The following is a 20,460-nucleotide window of genomic DNA, read 5'->3' on the forward strand; positions in this document are numbered from 1 at the left end:
CCCCTTGCCTTATAATGGGATCCTCGGCCGCCCGGCACTAGCCAAGTTCATGGTGGCTTCACACTATGCCTACAACATGCTGAAGATGCCCGGGCCGATGAACATCATCACCGTCCCCTCCGACAAAAAAGATGCGTTGATCTGTGCCGATCAACTCTACCAGGAAGCGGTTGCAGCAGTTGCCGCTAAGGCATCTGTTCTTGCCGACGGAGCCAAGAAGACCGGCGAGGCCCCTCGCACCCACTCCGGTAAGCGCACCTCTTCGGGGTGTTGCGCTTCCGCTGAGAACGTGCCAGAGAGCTCCGCCGGCAAGAGCAAGAAGTCCAGAGCTACACCACCAGAGACCAAGAAGGTGCCCGTCAAGGAGGACGGCACGGGAGGAGCTTTCACCATAAGCTCCACCCTCGATGGCAAATAGGAAAGCGAGCTCGTCACCTTCCTACGGGCGAATGTTGACGTGTTTGCATGGCAAGCCTCCGACATCCCCGGCGTTCCCAGGGAGGTGATTGAGCACCACCTTGCTGTCTGTCCTCATGCGCGGCCCATCAAGCAGAAGGTCGAGAAGCAAGCTCTGGAGAGGCAAGAGTTCATCACGGAGGAAATCAGAAAGCTAGAGGCGGCAGGCTTGGTGAGAGGAGTGCTCCATCCGACGTGGTTGGCAAATCCGGTGGTGGTGCGCAAGGCAAATGGGAAATGGAGGCTGTGTATTGACTACACAGACATTAATAAGGCCTGCCCAAAGGACCCTTTCCCGTTACCGCGCATCGACCAGATCATTGACTCCACGGCTGGGTGTGACCTCTTATCGTTCCTCGACGCCTACTCAGGATACCACCAGATCTTCATGACAAAGGAAGACGAGGAAAAGACAGCATTCATCACCCCATGTGGTACGTATTGCTTTTTACAGATGCCTTTCGGGTTGAAGAGTGATGGCTCAACCTTTGCAAGAGCAGTCCAACTTGGTTTCGAGCCCTAGCTACATAGAAATATGGAAGCTTATATGGATGACATAGTGGTCAAAACCAAGGACAAAGCAACCCTTGTGCAAGATCTGGAGGAAACATTTCCAAACCTGTGCAAGATCAACCTCAAATTGAATCCTGAGAAGTGTGTCTTCGGCGTCCCGTCCGGCAAGCTTCTCGGGTTCTTTCTGTCCCAGCGCGGGATTGAAGCAAACCCAGATAAGATCAAGGCCATCGAGCAGATCGAGGCACCCAAACGAATCAAGGACGTGCGTCGGCTCACTGGCTGCGTTGCTGCCATGAGCCGGTTCATCTGCAAGTCCGAGGAGCGTGCCCTTCCTTTTTTCAAAGTCTTCAAGAAGGCGGGCCGGTGGAGTGGACCCCGGAGGCCGAGGCAGCTCTGCAAGATTTGAAGAAATACCTCTCCTCTACCCCAGTGCTGGTTGCGCCCAACCCACAGGAACCGTTGCTGCTTTATCTAGCGGCAATAAATCAGGTGGTTAGCGCCGCACTAGTGGCGCAGAGGGAGATTGATGAGGAGGCAGCAGCAGCGGCAGAGTCAATGATTGGCAGGCCGGAACCCTCCCCGGCAGGGCTCAGTCCCGGCAAGACTAAGTCCCCGGCGAGGCTCGGTCCCGGCAAGACTGGTGCCAATATGATAGGACCCATGCGACCGGGTGAAAAGGCGCAGAAGAAGAAAATGGTAAAGCACCCAGTTTACTTCGTCAGCTCCCTCTTGCAGGGGGCTAGGTCGAGGTACTCAGGTGTGCAAAAGCTGCTCTTCGGCCTCCTTATGGCTTCGAGGAAGCTGCGCCATTACTTCCAAGCGCACAAGATCACGGTGGTCACCCGCCTCCCGTTGCAACGGATACTGCATAACCCAGATGCAACGGGGAGGATCGTGGAATGAGCCCTGGAGCTGTCAAGTTAAGGCTTGAGGTTCGAGAGTACCTCGACAATTCAGAGTAGAGTCTTGGCAGAGTTTGTTGCAGAATGGACCTCAACGCCCGACAAAGAGGTACAGGAGACCACTCTCCCCGGCAAGGAAACGAGTCGCAACTGGATCATGTACTTTGATGGTGCCTTCTCGCTGCAAGGCGCCGGTGCTAGTGTACTGCTTGTCGCACCCACCGGAGAGCACCTCAAGTATGTCATCCAGATGCACTTCCCCCGGGAGATGTCAACCAACAACACCGCCGAGTACGAGGGTTTGCTTGCCGGTCTCAGGATCGCGGCAGACCTTGGAGTTAAAAAGCTCATCGTCAGGGGTGACTCACAGCTCGTCGTCAGGTAGATCAACATAGACTATCAAAGCCCATTGATGGAAGCTTACGTAGATGAGGTGAGGAAGCTGGAGGAGCACTTTGAGGGTATACAAGCGGACCATGTCCCTCGGGCGGAGAACGACATCGCTGACTACCTGTCAAAGCACGCTGCCCTCAAGCTACATGTGGAACCAGGTACTTTTGTGCTTCAGTTAACCCAACCATCCGTTGAGCCGTCGACCGGGTAGAACAAGCGGAGGAAGCTAGGCCCCGACAAGTACTTCCCCACCGAGCTCCTTGGAGCCGCTGGCGAAGATGTTGCCGTGGATGCCGATCCTGCAGCGGAACAACCGACTCCGGCAGGATCTCAGGTCATGGCCGTGGAGGCGGTCGCTCCCGAGGCAGAAGATATGCCCTTGGTCCTTGTCATCGAGCCACAGGCTCTGGCATGGGCGTAGCACACCGTCCGATTCCTTCAGAAAGGGGAGCTTCCTGAGGAGCAGGAAGAGGCCGAAAAAGTAGCCCGCCGGTCTGCCCTGTACCAATTCGTTGATAACGTATTGTACAAAAGAAGACCGAATGGGGTGAAATTGATGTGCATCTCCCAGGAGGAAGGACTAAAGCTGTTGGCAGAGATACATGGAGGTATATGTGGCTCCCACATAGGGTCGAGAGCCCTTGCTGGCAAGGCTTTCCGGCAAGGTTTTTTCTGGCCCACCGCCCTCCAGGATGCGACGGCGCTAGTAGCCAAGTGTGAAGCATGCCAGTTCCCTTCAAAGAAACTCCATCAACCAGCTCAAGCCCTTCAAACTATACCTCTCTCCTGGCCCTTCTCGGTCTGGGGGCTCGACATATTGGGCCCTTTCCCCCGTGTTGTCGGGGGCTTTGAGTACTTGTACGTCACAATCGACAAGTTCACAATGTGGCCAGAGGTGGAAGCAGTGAGGAAGGTGACAATGCAGTCAGTCATCAAGTTCTTCATGGGGCTAGTGTGCCGTTTCGGGTGCCCAATAGGATCATCACCGACAACGGCACACAGTTCACAAGCCATGCCTTCATGCAATACATTGAAGATCTCGGCAGCAGGGTCTATTTTTCTTCCGTGGCACACCCACGGAGCAACAGCCAAGCAGAGAGAGCAAATGCTGAAATCCTGTGGAGCTTAAGGATGAAGACTTTTTGACAGGCTGCGCAAGAGTGGAAGGCGCTAGATTAATAAGTTGCCGGTGGTTCTTTGGTCGATCAGAACGATGCCAAATCAAGCCACCGGCCAGATACCCTTTGCCCTAGTTTACGGGGCAGAAGCAGTTCTCCCCATAGAACTCATATACGGGTCACCTCGAGTACTCGCTTATGATGAGCTTGAGCAAGAGCGATTGCGGCAAGATGACGCGACGCTCCTTGAGGAAGGTCGTCTCCGGGCGGCTGTGAGAGTAGCACGCTACCAGCAAGCCCTGCGCCGCTACCATAGCCGCAACGTTCATGCCCGGAGCTTTGAGGAAGGCGGCCTTGTTCTTCGGCATGTTCAGTCGGCCAAGAATTCCAACAAGTTGACGCCAAAGTGGGAGGGCCCTTGTCGGGTAACACGAGTCACCAGGCCCGGCGCAGTCCGGCTGGAGACCGAAGATGCCGTTCCAGTGAGCAACTCCTGGAACATCGAGCATCTCCGCAAGTTTTACCCGTAAGGCGCGGCTGCCGGGCCTCCCGGCAAGCCACCCTTTTATACAAGCCTTACCGGCAAGGTATGTAACCCTTTGTACAAAGCCAGGCGCAGACCCTGAGCATAAATAAACGAAGCGCTGGCGCCCTAAGTTATAGCATGCATGCTAGGTTGAGTCTCCTCCTTGGTTAGGGTTGATAGTGCTTAGCGGCGGCTAACCCCTAGCTTAGAGGTTGAGTGCGCGTCTCTCTGTTCCTCCCTGTCTTCTTAGGTTCGCAGGGCACGTAAGCATTCTTGCCAAGCTGTTTTGGAAGAAAGGGAACGGACCGACATCCGGACCCCGGCAAGCCAGAGTTGCCGGGGGCTGCAAGAACAAGGATCTCTCCGCGGCAAGCCAAGGTCGCTGGGGGCTACGGATCCAGATAAGTCTTTTATCCTCTATCATGCATTTCATTATGGACTGGGATACGTGAAACCCCGTTCTATCTCTAAGCTGTCGTGCTCCCCCTTTATGGCACCCGAGGATTATCCCCTGGGTCCGAATTTGGTCGTAGCCGCGGCAGCAAAGAAGGGGAACGAGGAGCCTAAGCCCACCTCATCCCTGCCTCCACCACGAGCGCGAGAAAGGTTGAGCGAGGTGGGGAGATGGCAAGGCCTGTTGCCGGGCAAAAAAACGTTTATCTTGAAAAAATAACAAGGATTTACTCCTTGTCGTGGGTCTCGCCCACTAACGTAATCCCGGCAAACATCCCTTTTTCATTAAAAAACATCCCGTACAGGTACAGTCCATACAAAATGAAAAACATGAACAAGGGGATTACGAGTTCTAAAATTGACAAAGGCCCGAAGGCTTACAAGACTAAAAAGATATAAGGTGCTCGTAATCCTTTTCTTGTCACTCTCCTTAGGAAATGGAATAAGAAAGCAGAAGGGCAAAAGGGGCGCCTAGGCGAGCTACGAATGGCAGAAGACACAAGGAGAACATCTCGGTGACCGTCCAAGGGCTGGATGGTGATGGCGGCGCCAGAGGCAGAGCTCGAAGACGAGGCGACGGGACGTCAGTACGCGACGAAGGCTTCGGTGCCCGCGTACTCCGACTTGACGGACTTGCCGCCCGCCATCTTCCCCTTCCGCAGCCTCCCAACGTCAGCCGCCCAAGGAGACGACCCCGAGAAGTTCAAGGAGCCGGCAACACGGATGATGGGGTCGCCGGTGCCACTCGGAGCGGTGCCCGACACCTAGTCGGACCCGTCATCCTGCCGCCCGCTGACCTCGTCGTCGCTGCCGTTGTCTTCCTCTCCACTCTCGCTTGAGGAGGAGTCTTCATCGTCGGAGAAGCTCTCCACGCAGCACCTCACGCGGGTACCGAAGTGCTCGAAGATCTTGACGGAGAGGAGGCCAGCCTCCATTAGTTTAAAATGGAGAGCGAGCCCATCCGTCAAGCTGTGGAGGCGAGCAAAGGTCTTCCACCCTCGGCAAAGATACATGACGTGAGGGGCGGGGAAATCGACGTTGGCCCGTGTGCCACTGTTCCCACAACCCCTCATGTGCAGCCGCAGCACCTGCGGTGGATCCAGCTCCGTCTCCCGTGCAAATGGAGTTTGGAGGCGAAGGCGATGGCGCGGTGGATGGCGCAGCCTGACGAAGAATTCGCATGGGTTGTCCCCGGCGTGACCCTCCGTCAGAGGAGGGGCTGCTGGAAGAGGCGAGGCTGATCTGCCGCCCCGTCCTCCTCTCCCTCGAGCACCACGACGGCCTCGACCTCGCCCCCTCCCCCTTCATCTAGCGACCGACTCCACCTCTACGAGCTCTTGGGGAGGAGCGATGCGCTGTCTGGCCAAAACCCTCGTCACCACCGATGAAGCGTTGCCACGCCCCCTCGCCATGGCAGAAGAAGAAAGGAAGCAGGAATGGGGAGAGGCAGATGGCAAGAGGTTGAGGGGCATCGTTCCTCCTGCTCCCCTCTTTATAAAGGGGCGGGGGCGAGGCTCGGCTGCCCCCTCTCGGCCAATCCGGCTTCTTGAAGTGACAGCAAGCGGGGCCGTTGACCGCCCTCCCTGCTCCATTGAAGGTGCATGGGAATCGACCCGCACGCGCGCGACTTCCCACGTCCCGTGCGCCTGTCATTCACTCTGCGTTATGCATGCAGCAAACATGGCGCAAGGGGCGGGCGCAGTGGGACACGTGGAACGACGGTTCCCGAGCGAGGGCAGTAAATGGGAGGCGGCCTTGCGGTCTCAAAGAGACGCGCAAGCCGCCTCTTTACTGTCCACGACAAGGTGACGCCAGCATGTTTCTGTCATGCGCGCGCGCACGACCCCCACGTCGCGCGTTCAACATGAGTCATGGGGAAGCGCAGCGGACGGAGCAGAGGCCATGATAAAAATCCACCCCAACTGCCCTCGCACCGATCTGGGCCTGGCCCAACAACGTGCTGTGCTTATGTATGGCCAGGCCCGGGGGCTCCTGTCGGTGTACAAAAGAAGGGGCTCTCCTTTTGACCCCTTTACTTGTGCACAGGCAGTCAGAGCCCCCTGCCACGACCACGCATAACAGGGTAGGAAAGGGAAGCCAGAGAGAAGCCAAGGACGCAAGACAGACAAAGCAACGACAAGGACCAAGGCCACAACGATCAGATAGGCGAAGCAGGTCCCCCCGGCAAGGATCCTTGCTGGGGCAGCCTCAGCAGCCCCGGCAAGACTCTTGCCGGGGCAGCTCGCCCACACCAGCCGAAGCGAGCCACCCTTGAGCCCACCAACGCTCAACAAACGCGTTGGGATAGGGCTCGGGAGGCACCTCTGTGGTGGCATGCAGATCTTTGTGAAGACAAAGAATGGACAAGATCAAATGAGGATAGGAAGGCAACCATCCTCACCGGAGGAACCCACGAGACCCCCGGCAAGATCCTTGCCGGGGACGCCTGCGCGCCATGGCAAGACCCTTGTCGGGCCCCCCGGCAAGACCCTTGTCGAGCCACCCGGCAAGGCCCTCGCCCAGCGCACTAGCAGGGCCACTGCCAGGCCCGCGCCAGCCAAGCTTCCGCCGCTGTTCGCATGCAGCTGCCAACCCAACCAGCTGGGCAGGCACCTATGTGGCAACATGCAACCCTTCGTAGAGGCTCCACCATCGCGCCACCTCAGCTGCCTGCCTGCCTACATGGCACCGCATGCATCGCTGGCCAAGGCACGTGTCGAGGCTTGAAGGAGCGGCGACGGACGGGACGGGCCTCGCCCCCGTCCCCAATAAAGTGAAGGGACACCTAAGCTCCGCATTAAATGTGCTTTGTCTTGTAATACCAGCGATAAGTTCGCAACGCTGTAGCACTTTCCAGCTCCTGTGTGCCACTGTGGCAGCCCCTTCCGCTTATAAAAGGAGGCCCCAGGCACACGGGAGGGGGAATCAGCTCTTTCGAACCCCACAACACCTAGAGCTAGTTCAAGAGCTCAAGAACACTAAATACATCCACCAAACCAGGATCGTAGGGTTTTACGCACCTTTGCGGCCCGAACCTGGGTAAATCCCTTTGTGTTGTCTACTTGTCCCACTCTTCTCATGATCCCCGCGCCCCGCAACCGTAGAAGGGATTCCAGTGATCCCATAGGTGTCATTTCCCACTGACATTTTGCATTAAGATTTTGTGCATCCAACTATAAAAGCGCATGACAACCTCTGCTTCCCTCTATGAAGGGCCTATCTTTTACTTTTACCTTCTACCCTTATACAAGAGTCATGGTGATCATCACCTTTCCTTTTTACACCTTTTCCTTTGGCAAGCACTCTGTGTTGGAGCGATCCGGATATATATATATATATCTACTTGGATGTAGGTTTTCATGAGTTATTATTGTTGACATTACCCTTAAGGTAAAAGGTTGGGAGGCAAAACTATAAGCCCCTATCTTTCTCTGTGTCTGATTAAAACTTTGAACCCATAAATATCACATGAGTGTTAGCAATTGTGAAAGATTAAATGATAGTTGAGTATGTGGAGTTTGCTGAATCAAAGCTCTGACATAGACCCTTCCTGAAAATAAGATGAATTGCAATTGTTTGATGACTAAGAGCACTGTTTGTTAGTTTTCAAGAAAGTTTATGATCTATACTTTAACATGTGAATAGCTTGTTACTTGATCATGAAAATTTTTATGAGATGAGCTACTATTATGACATGTATTGATGCTAGAAAAAGTGATTGAAACTATCATTGATCAAGCTTAACCACTTCCTAGCATTCACACTTCATAAATTATTTCTTTTATCATTTACCTACTCGAGGACGAGCAGGAATTAAGCTTGGGGATGCTGATATGTCTCCAACGTATCTATAATTTATGAAGTATTCATGCCATGTTTATAATAGTTTTATATGATTTTGGTATGATTTGATTAGAACTAACCCGGACTGACGCTATTTTCAGCAGAACTACCGTGGTGTTGTTTTTGTGCAGAAATAAAAGTTCTCGGAATACGATGAAAATCAATGGAGATTTTTTCTGGAAAATATGAAAAATACTGGAACAAAAATCTATCGGAGGGGAGTGCCGGAAGGCCCACGAGGGTGGGGGGCGCCCACCCCCCTGGGCACGCCCCTGTGCCTCGTGGACTCTTCGAGAGCCCCCTTAACATGAAATCAACGCCAACTTCTCCTATAAATACAGAAACGTTCGGGAATTAACCTAGATTGGAAGTTCCACCGCCTCAAGCCTCTGTAGCCACGAGAAATCAATCTAGGCCCTCTTTGGCACCCTACCGGAGGGGGCCATCATCACCGAAGGCCATGGAGGAGGATCCCGGAGGGGCCATTATCGCCATGAAGGCCAAGATCCAGAGGGAGAACCTCTCCCCATCCAGGGGGGCATGGAGGAGGAAGAACAATGGGGAGAACCTCTCCTCCTCTCTCTCGGTGGCGCCGGAGTGCTATCGGGAGGGGAATCATCGCCGCGGTGATCGTCTTCATCAATATCACCATCCTCATCTCTTTTACGCGGTCCACTCTGCCGCACCCCGCTGTAATCCCTACTTGAACATGGTGCTTTATGCCACATATTATGATTCAATGATGTGTTGCCATCCTATGATGTTTTGAGTAGATATCCTTTGTCTTTGGGTTGATTGATGATATAGCTTGGTATGAGTTGTATGTTTTTTTGGTGCTGTCCTATGGTGCCCTCCGTGTCGCGCAAGCGTGAGGGATTCCTGTCGTGGTACTAGATCAAACAGTAAGTATAGGGGGTACGAATGAGGAGGCAAGGCCCTATCTATAGCAAGATTGTACACAGGTGTTTATGAGTTCAGGCCCCTCTCGGAAGAGGTAAAAGCCTTACATCTCGGTGCCCGGAGGCGGTCGACTAGATTATATGAGTGTGTGAATGTGACAAAGGGTGCGAACCCTTGTGGCAGAGGAGGGGGGTGGCTTATATAGTTAACTCCAGGACCCCGGCCCTCCACCTGTTGCCAAGGGTTCAATGTACATAAAGATGAGGCGTTACTGGTAACGCCAGCCTTAAATGACTTAATGGCCTTAAAGACTACAGAGTGAATGCTCGTCCGTTGCTGTTCCAGATGACTCCTAGTATTCAATAGGTCGAGTGGATTCTTGTATGGTCGAGTGGTCGATTGGTCGAGCGACTCCAGGAAGGAGGGGTCTCCGAGTGGCTGATCGGTCGAGTGGATTGCACTCGGCACCTTTGTTGGGACCTCCTTGTTGTCTCTTGAGCTTCTTTGTTTCTGGGATAGTGACCTTGGATAGGGCGTATAAGTCAGGCCTATGACCCTACCCCAGGTCTATATCATCATCATTAGCCCCCGAATGGATTGAGGTCCGAGTGAAAAGAAGGTTGAAGTTGATCTCGCTTTGACTCTTGTGCTTCACAACTATTCATGTTTAAACGGAGGCCCATGTTGGAACTTCGGCTTCGTTTCAGTCGCCTTAATCGATTCAGAAGTTGACGATTGGATTTATAACGTCATCCGTCGAGTGTTATTTTTGACGTGAAATCTTTGTCACGATTGGTTATGGCATATCCCAGATTTCACGGGATTCGAAATTTCGCGAAGCGCGCGAGGCGGAGCGCGCCGTGATAAGTGGGATGGATAGACAAGAGCGCCTTGATCTCCAAGCCACCTTTTTTGCCACGTACCCAACGCGCGACTGTTGCGTTCCGCCTCGCACGTACCTAGCGCGCGCGACCTTTTTTGATAGGATCGTCCAGGCCCACGTGTCAGCCACTCGGAGGTGGGTCTTTAAAAGGTGACGGGGCCGAGGCACCAGCACTGTGCGCGTCCATTCTCCTTCTTTCCCCTCTGTTTCACCACCGCATCCGGCTCCTCTGCTCTCGACGCTGCCGCTCCGCCACCATGGTGAAGGAAAAGACGACATCGCTGGAACGCGCGAAGAAGGCGACGGGGACGGCGAAAGGCAAGAAGACGAATCGGGGGTCGTCATCACGGTCGGGGCTACCGCCGGGTTGGATCCAGGGTGATTGGATCCGATCCTCGCTTCGGCAGGAAGATTTGGATGAGCTGGTTGAGTCCGGGCTGATCGTCCATGGAGCTGCGCGGTTGCCGGAGGGGGAGACGGAGCCGCAGCCGCGACCGGGTGAGTGTGTTCTGCTCGCCACCCATGTGGCCCGTGGTTTCTCGCTTCCTCCGCACCCTTTTTTCCTGGGTTTCTAGAATTTATTCGGGGTCCAACTCCATCATTTTTCTCCCAACACCATCACATACCTTGCCGCGTTCGTGTCCATGTGCAAGAATTTTCTAGGGTGTCGACCACATTGGGGTCTTTTCAAGCACATTTTCACTATTCGCTCCTAGTCGGTGAAGAAAGCAAATTCGAGTGACGAGAAAACACACGTTATTCAGATGTGTGGGGGTTTGGGCATCCAGAAGAGGAAAAGGAGTTCTTTCCCTTCAATGACCCTTCCTGAGTCGGTCAGAGGCTGGCAGTCGACCTGGTTCTACTGCGAGGATATCGTGACTCCAGGCCAGTCGACTGGAGTTCCCCTTTTTTTCCTTCGATCGTGTTCAAACCCCTTCCTCGCTGAAAGTGACCGCCACGGAGAAGGTGGAGACAGCCATGCTGGTCGAGAGGGTGATCCAGTTGATCAACCAAGGCGTCACCGGCATGGATTTGTTGGAGGTATTCCTTAGTCGGTGCATCCAGCCACTCCAGGCTCGTGACCACTCTATGTGGATGTATTCTGGAGCTAGCGACACCGCTCGGGTTCATCCAGAGGAGGTATCGGCCAAAACAGTGGCCCAATGGCTGAGGAGTATCACAGGAAAGAAGGACAACCCCAGGGGCACCAGGAGAGTCGATCCCTTCAGCAACAGTAATCAGCCAGACAAGGTTCGGCCTCTACAACCGATTGCATTTGGGTACATTTTCCGACCATTCTTGAATCTGATTGACTTTCACTCGACTTCTTGTCTTGTAGGTTTATACCGAGATGTACTCGATTCCCAATGGTGAACAAGCTCTGGAGCAGGATCATGAGGGCGAGGACAGCGCGGAGGAGAGTGGTGATTGGGAGTCGCCGGACAATGAGGACGAAGAGGAAAGTGACGAGTCAGACAACAAGGAGGTAGTCGACTCACCACCTCGTGCAAAACGTCGATCCAAGCAACACCATGATCCAGCGAGCAGGTGCGGCAAGACCATGGCCCCGAGCACTCATACGCAAAAGCATGCTCGGTCTTCAACTCCGCAGCTGACAGAGAAAATCGTCAAGCAGCCCAAGATCAACCCCTCAAAGGCTCAGAAGACCTTGCCCAAGATTAAGATGGATGTTCCTGTTGCCTTTGGGTAAATGTTCTTTCCATGTTTTCTTGCACCGATTGACTCTTCTGTTTTGATCGAATGGATTGTAAACTTTTCCAGCCCAGCCTCTGCCGCGACTGATATTGACATTCACAAGGTCCCAGGCGACAAGGAAACCGATGATGCAGCTACCTCCAAAGCTAGTAAGTCTGCTCGACTCGAATTTATTCTGTCAATTGGATTGTTCGCCGGTTGAATCTCTGATGTTTTCTATTTGTTGTAGCTCCACAAGACATTGTCGTGCTTCCAGATGATGATGAAGAAGAAGTGCCTCTGAGGGAAAGAAGGAGGAGGGACAAGGGATCAAGCGGGAAAGCGCCTGAGGTTTAGGTTCCTCAGTCGACACTGGTGCCTGAGACGGCAGTCGAGCGATCCATAGATCCGGCTCGGACCAACGTCACTTTCGCTATCCCGCTGTCGACTAATTGCCCATCAGGGTCGGCTACTCAGACCCCTGCTGCTCCAGTATAGCTCCATGCATCAGACCTAATGGCTGCTTCGACTGCTCTGCCATCATCGCTATTTACTGCGTACCATACTCCAGACGACTCGTCGAGTGCTGCCAAGGAAGCTCTTCTTCAGCTGAATCTTGTGATGGGGCAGATGAAAGTGGTGCACGAGGCCAGTCAGGTGGCTTATAAAGCCAGTGCTGCTCTGCAAACAAATGTCCAGGTTAGTTGATTTCCGAATGATCTTATTTCTCATCCGATCACCCACTTGGGTGTGTTTGTCTGTCTTAAAGTTGTATAGGTCTTCCACTTGAGTCGACTTGGATTGACTCGAGTGTTTTTTAACCACTCGTGTTGGGCAGACCATGCCGAGTGTTAAACCGAACCAGTGGGGGCACGCTAAGTGCACCCACTGGGTGTAGTCCCTGAGACCGCGGTTGACTGTTGGCAGTCGGCCGGGGTCTGAGAATCTCCTTATTTTATGATTCGTGCTGGGCAGACCATGCCGAGTGTTAATCAAACCAGTGGGGGCACGCTAAGTGCACCCACTGGGTTTAGTCCCCGAGACTACCGTTGAATGTTTGATTCAGCGGTAGTCTTAGAACAACTTTCACTGTGATTGTCCTTTGTTTCTATAGACTGATATATCTTATACGCTGACTGCAGAAATCTTGCGATCTTGGAGCTCAACTTTCTTAACTGAACAAGAAGCAAATCAGCCTCAATCTTGATCTCGAATTTGTCAAGAACAACCTCAAGACCGCTCAAGACGAAGCAGCTATCATGGGAGGTAACCAATCGTCAACTGTCCATCTTACGACTCGCACTTTTCCATGTATTTTTTAGTTACTTTGAACCGAGTGATTTCACTCGAACAGATATGCATAGTGAAAACCGTCAACTTCAAGCTCGTCTAAAATGATGTTTCTTTAGAGAAAATGAAGCAGGCTCTGGAGAAGAAGGATCTGGATCTTGCTACTGCCCAGAAGGAGGCATGAAAGAAAACGACGCTTGCTGATAAGAAGTTGGCTTCAGTTAGCAAGTTGGAAGAAGAGAACTCTAAACTGAAGATCGCTGTCTCTGATGCCAATCGGGAGGTCGAGCAACTGAAGAAAGACAAGGACAAGCTGACTGATGAGATTGGAAGCCTCAAGGTCAAGAAGGGGCGAGCTACAATCTTATCTGGGTCAGCTTGATGCCTGAGTACTTCTGCCTGCTGCGGTTCTGAACTTTTGCAGGGTTTATCTGAACTTGAATTCCTTTGAGTATCATGACTTTTGTTCTGGTTTTGAACTGTTTCCTGTTGTCTTTCAGTTCTTAGGCGATTACGGGGTCGCAGCTAAGCCTCCGATTAGGAGGATCGCTCTCCACTCGGAATGTTTTTTAACTTAGGCGATTACGGGGTCGCAGCTAAGTCTTCGAGTGGGAGTTTTGCTCTCCACTCAAAATGTTTTTTAACTTAGGCGATTACGGGGTCGCAGCTAAGCCCCCGAGTGGGAGGATTGCTCTCCACTCGGAATGTTTTTTTAACTTAGGTGATTAAGGGGTCGCAGCTAAGTCCTCGAGTGGGAGGATTGCTCTCCACTCGGAATGTTTTTCTTAACTTAGGCGATTACGGGGTCGCATCTAAGCTCCTGAGTGGGAGGATTGTTCTTGAGGGAGTCCTGGATTAGGGGGTATCCGGACAGCCGGACTATATGCTTTGGCCGGACTGTTGGACTATGAAGATACAAGATTGAAGACTTCGTCTCGTGTCCGGATGGGACTCTCCTTGGCGTGGAAGGCAAGCTTGGCAATACGGATATGTAGATCTCCTTCCTTGTAACCGACTCTGTGTAACCTTAGCCCCCTCCGGTGTCTATATAAACCGGAGGGTTTAGTCCATAGGACCAACAACAACAATCATACCATAGGCTAGCTTCTAGGGTTTAGCCTCCTCGATCTCGTGGTAGATCAACTCTTGTAATACTCATATCATCAAGATCAATCAAGCAGGAGTAGGGTTTTACCTCCATCGAGAGGGCCCGAACCTGGGTAAAAACATCGTGTCCCTTGTCTCCTATTACTATCTGCCTAGACGCACAGTTCAGGACCCCCTACCTGAGATCCACCAGTTTTGACACCGACATTGGTGCTTTCATTGAGAGTTCCTCTGTGTCTTCATCATTAGGCTTGATGGCTCCTTCGATCATCGATAGCGATGCAGTCCAGGGTGAGACTTTTCTCCCCAGACAGATTTTTCTATTCGACAGCTTTGCACTGCGGGCCAATTCGCTTGGCCATCTGGAGCAGATTGAAAGTTACGCCCCCGGCCATCAGGTCAGGTTTGGAAGCTTAAACTACATGACCGACATCCGCGGGGACTTGATCTTCGACAGATTCGAGCCCCTGCCGAGTGCGCCGCACGGTCACGATGAGCATGATTTAGATCTGCCATCGGACAGTGTCCAGGAGATCGCACCTGCAACCGCTCTGACCCTCAATTCGGAGCCAATCGCGCCATCCATGGATGGGTGGCTAGACCCCGCTAGAGAGGCCGCAGTCTCCATGGTGATCGAGCCGAATACCAACCTTACCCTTCGCGAGAGCCGTGACTCCAAACTGCCAGATTCTTCTCCGGCCACGGACTCCGAACCGCCCGCGCCCGTGCCTGTCGAATCCGACTGGGCGCCGATCATGGAGTTCACCTCCGCGGATATCTTTCAGCACTTGACCTTCCGCAACATACCGAACTCATTAAGGTCTCTCTCCTTGTCAGGAGAGTCCTGGCCGGACTATGTCCGGCAGGATTGGGATGCGGATGACGAAGAAATTCGCCGCCCACCCACCACCCACTTAATAGCCACTGTCGATGATTTGACTGACATGCTCGACTTCGACTCCGAAGACATCGACGGTATGGATGATGATGTAGGAGACGAACAGGAACCACTGCCCACAGGGCACTGGACAGCCACCTCATCATATGATGTATACATGGTGGACACGCCAAAAGAAATCGACGACGAGGAGCGGAAGGACGCAACGAAGGATCGTTCCCTCAAGAAGCAGTCAAGGCGGCGTAAGCGCCGCTCCAAATCCCGCCTCGGAAGAAACAACGCTCATACAGACCCAGCGATAGAGCAGGGTGAGCCAGCGGACGATGAACACTGCATTGAACAATCGTCTGACCATGGCAACACGGAGAATCAAACCAAACAACCCATCTCCGGCGAAGATAACAGTCCGGATGATACCACACCGGACGAACACCTGGAACAATAGAATCTCCATCAAAGGCTGGTCGCCACTGCGAAGAGTCTGAAAAAGCATAGGCGAAAGCTCAAGGCGGCGCAAGATACACTCAGAAGCAGATGGAGTAAAGTACTCAACAATACGGAAAAGTATGGCGGCAGTCGCCGTACAAAGAGCTACCTGAAGCGAAAGCTACTACCTGAATTTGACGATGAGGCCATAGAGGCCCCGCAATCAAAAAACAAAATAGCCATCCGGTCGGATAGACGACCTCGTGGCCAACATAGAGCGGCAAACGACGCCGTACACAAGCCAGTACGCGATCCACGCAAGAACTCGCACCAAAGGACGGACCAACTAGATCCATCTACGGGCCAAGACAGCACGCTCCAGCACGCAATGCAATACAACAAAATTCCGAACACCACAGTACACCAAATACAGGGGTGCCGCACACCCTCTATGTTTAACCAATGAGGTGCTGGACCATGAATTTCCAGAGAGATTCAAACCAGTAAACATAGAGGCATACGATAGAACGACATACCCTAGGGTCTAGATTGAGGACTACATCCTCCACATCCACATGGCTCGAGGAGACGATCTCCACACCATCAAGTACTTACCCCTCAAGCTCAAAGGGCCAGCCCGGCATTGGCTTAAAAGCCTTCCCGAAAACACCATTGGAAGTTGGGAAGAGCTCGAGGATGCTTTTTGGGCAAATTTTCAAGGGACCTATGTCCGACCATCGGATGTAGACGATTTAAGTCATATAACTCAACAGCCCGGAGAGTCAGCCCGAAAGCTTTGGAACAGGTTTCTACTAAAAAGAACCAAATAGTCGACTATCCAGACGCTGAAGCCTTAGCAGCTTTCAAACACAGCGTTAGAGACGAATGGCTCGCCAGACACCTCGGCCAAGAAAAGCCGAGAACAATGGCTGCATTAACAAGCCTCATGACCCGCTTCTGCACGGGCGAAGATAGCTGGTTAGCCCGATGTAGCACCAGCGACCCAAGTACATCCGAAGTAAGGGATGGAAACGGGAAGCCACGACGCAGCAAAAACAAGCGCCAGAATAAAGAAGACAACCCGAAGAGCACGGCGGTAAACACCAGATTCAAAAGCTCTCGGCCGGGTCAGCAAAAGCTGCCCCCCAAAGGCAATAGGGACGAACTGTCCAGCCTAAATAAGATTCTGGACAAGATATGTCAAATCCACAGCACCCCCGATAAACCTGCAAATCATACCCATAGAGAATGTTGGGTCTTCAAGCAGTCCGGCAAACGGTAACACCCCAAAAATTTAACCATGATTTGTTAGTTAAAATTTTGCCTTGGTAAATAAAATTTTCATTTTTCTGGATTTTCTTTGATTTCAGAACCACTCTTTTCTTTGATATTGTGGAGTTTTCACCTCCTGTGAAAACTTTTCAAAACCATTGTTGGACTTGCATATCTTCCCAAGATCTTTTCTTTTTATTAGTGGAATTTTATTTCTACAAATTATTTCTTTCTAAGCTTTATTCCTTTAAAATGATTTTTCATTAGTTTTAGAGATCTATTTGCACTACAACCATTTGATAAATGCATTTAAAATTTTCACCAAAAATTGGGGATGTCATGTGATGTTCCTAAATCACTTTTATTCAAAAATATCTTTTAGTCATTGGAGATTTTGAGCCCTACCTCAAGTTTTCAAATCTGGTCCAGTTGGTAAGATTGCACTACGACCTATTTAAATATTTCTTTAAAGTTTCCACCAAAATTATGGGATGTTAGTAGGAGTATATTATTCAACTTTATGCAAAAACCCATTGATGTTCTTTGAAAAATTTGAGAAAATCATCCTCATCTTCATTCTAGTCCAGCTTGGTGAATTGTACTGCAACCATATTTTTTCTTGCTCTTTTTGCCATGGGATTTGTCCTGCTTGAAGTACACCCTACCAAACCCTTAAGTCCAGGAGTTTGGACCCATTGGAGTATTTTTGGTGCATGTATTAATGCCTTTTATTTTCTGTCCAGAACTGAAGATTTGCAAAACTTGCACTAGCAAGTTTCTGGTTTTCCCAAATGGCCTTGCCATCATCACCTACACCTAAAGAGACCCCAATCTGGAGATTTTGGCCACCCCAAAAGATGCCTAGAAGCCCATGGCATTCTGTCAAACACTTTGTGTGCATAGCCAGATTTGACATGGTTTTTAGGTCGGCCATGGCGGCTAGCGGACGGCCGCAGCAGGCTACTACCATGGACGGCGCCGCCCGAGCCACAGCCGCACGCCAGCTGCCCCTGGAACAGCCCGAGCTTATCCTCGAGCACGTCCGCTAGCGCCCGTCGCCGCCACGCGCCCCCTGACTACAGAACGGCGGTTCGCCGATGATCTTATCCCCAGCCGCCGCGGAACCGACCTCGGCCGCCTATAAAATGGGACCCGAGCTCCTCCAAACCCCCAGGCCACCTTAGTCCATCCCCCTAGTACTACCACGGCCAGCAATCGATGGCGGGAGGCCTTCTTCCTCGTCTCCGGCCAGTTCGGCCGCCGCCACACTCCGGTGCTGTGCGTCACAAACAGAGCCTCTCCAGTCCATCCAGAGCCATCGTTCTCCTCCCCTCGACCGTGCGGAGCTGCCCAGCCTCTCAGCTTCGACCGGGAACCACCGTAGCCCAAACCCCCAAATCCTCCCGAAGCCACCTCCGCCGCGGAGCTCTCCGCCGGCGACTCCCTTCGTCCCCGCCAGCCTGTCGACCACCGGGAGGACCGCCCTGGACTGGCGGATCCATCCCTGCCCTCGGAACCCCGTGGGGAGCCGCGGTTCGTCGATGGCGATCGCCGGAGCCCCGCCTCTGCTCGGCCAAAGGAGAAAGAAGATCGCGGGCGACTGGTCAAACCTGACCAGTGGGCCCCATGGACCCACTGTTAGTGACCCCGAGCCGTCCCGCGCTGTTTTAAGTGGAGGCGTAAACCTAGAAGATTTTTGAAGAAGAAGGCAACGTTCAAAAAAAGTGCACCCCCACTTGCATACTCTTGAAGGCAAGCATTCTGAACCCTAGCATAATATTTTTTGTGAGTTGTTTGATACGGTTACAACCCCACCTTGACATGGAGCATTCGTTATTTTATGTGATGATATGATCATACACATGAGTGCATAATGAAGATTCTTTGCTGTTGGAAATGGATATGCTTGTGATAGTAATCACCCTTGTATGCCTTTCATGCCTATTGGAAGGAATCCGGGAAAGCCTCTGTCTTGGGTAGACTCGAGCTTGTCCCTAGTTCGTTGTCGAGACGGTTGTGTCCGGTATGGCATGATGAGGTATGATGAGAGGTGATTCTGTCTGGCGGTTGAAATATATTTGTTATGCTAATCATGCAGGGAATATTGAAACCTCCTGAGTCGACCATAGATCAAGTCTTGTTCCAGTAACCCCCATAATTGTTTCGTGCTACCACTTGTCCCTGCCATAGGTAGGGTACGGTTCAGTAAGTTGTCAACCTCTTTCTAGCACACACCATACAGAGAGGCCATGGTGGAAGATATCGACTACAGCCGGTAGGCATGCCACCTGGTCCGGGGGCATGGGTGTTTTCGGTTGGAGCCGAAGTGGTAGCTCCCCTAGTTTGCGCGCATTATAAATTTTGTGATCCCATGCTAGTCGAGGTTGTAGCCTCCCCACTTAGAGTTTCGCTTAACAGGTGTCGTGGGTGATTCCAGACACCGGTAAAGTTAAGCTGGTGTGTGCGAGTCAGGTGTGTTTTCAATTAAAAGACCGTAGACGGAATTAGTCCCGATGGACTAAAGGAATCCATTACCCGTGGGTAAAGAGTACACCCTCTGCAGAGATTATATCTATTCGAATAGCCGTATCCATGGTTAAGGACTACAGTTTGGGATGGGTCAAGTGTCGGTCTTAGTGTCGGTCTTCGGAGGAAAGATGGCTAAACCAAAACATGGATCATGATATGTGACTCATGATGATTATGATTATCATTATTATGGACTAACCATTTACATTATTTGAATTATTGAGTATCCCTGGGACGGTTCTACCTCCTGGATATTCACTGCGATTATTCTCATATAAGCCCTTTATGTGGTGTTGTGGAGACGCCCGACTGTGGCATGCTTATTATTCAATTACTTTATAAAGCCCTTTATGTGGTGTCGTAGAGACGCCCGACTATGGCATGCTTGTTATTCATTTACTTTATAAAGCCCTTTATGTGGTGTCGCACAGACGCCCGACTGCGGCACGTTTGCTACTTATTTCCTTTATAAGCCTTTTATGTGACGTCGCTCAGACGCCCGACTGAGGCTTGCTTTATATTATTATCCTTTCGAGGCGTCGTTTCAGACACTTGATCGGTGCATTCTATTTCTACTCCCTTATTGCATATTCATGTTGTAGATGAATAACCTGCTGCGTGCATCATGGATGTTTATTTTGTAATGGACGTGTGATCATAGAATTTTTCAGAGCATGATTATCATTTGTTATATTATACCTGTGTACATAATGTTTGCGAGTACAATCAAAAGTACTCACTGGCTTGTCCCTGGCTATTGTCTTGGCCAGATTTCTTGCGTGGAGAGGAGTCCTGCGATGACAGCCCCGAAACCTAGGCAGTGATGATAACACTCTCGCGACGATAGGAGTTATCCAGGTCAGCTGTTCCTGTGGGAAATGGAGTCCCATAGACGCTGATGATCTGCAAACCGCTTCCGCCATCAACCACTAGAAACCATTTGTTGTACTCATAGGCCAGAATGGTCTTCTACTACATATCTTGTATTTTGCTTGGAGTTTCTGTATCAAGTTGGTGCCTCATCAGCTAACAGTAATCCTGGGGCTGGTGAGCACAAGGGCCATTTTCTGGGAAATTAATATCCCGAAAATCCGGTCCTGACAACCTTGGTATCAGAGCCAGGCTGACCATTGGCTAATCCTATCTTAGCCAGGTCGAAAATCCTAGGTTAACCAACCCACCAGACCTTAACCTAACCCCGACCAAGCTTCTCGTGTAAGATAGCCACAAAGTGACCTCGACACCTTTTGGCA

The sequence above is a fragment of the Triticum dicoccoides genome, chromosome 2A (genome assembly GCF_002162155.2).
Source record: "Triticum dicoccoides isolate Atlit2015 ecotype Zavitan chromosome 2A, WEW_v2.0, whole genome shotgun sequence".
In the NCBI taxonomy this organism is placed as follows: Eukaryota; Viridiplantae; Streptophyta; class Magnoliopsida; order Poales; family Poaceae; genus Triticum; species Triticum dicoccoides.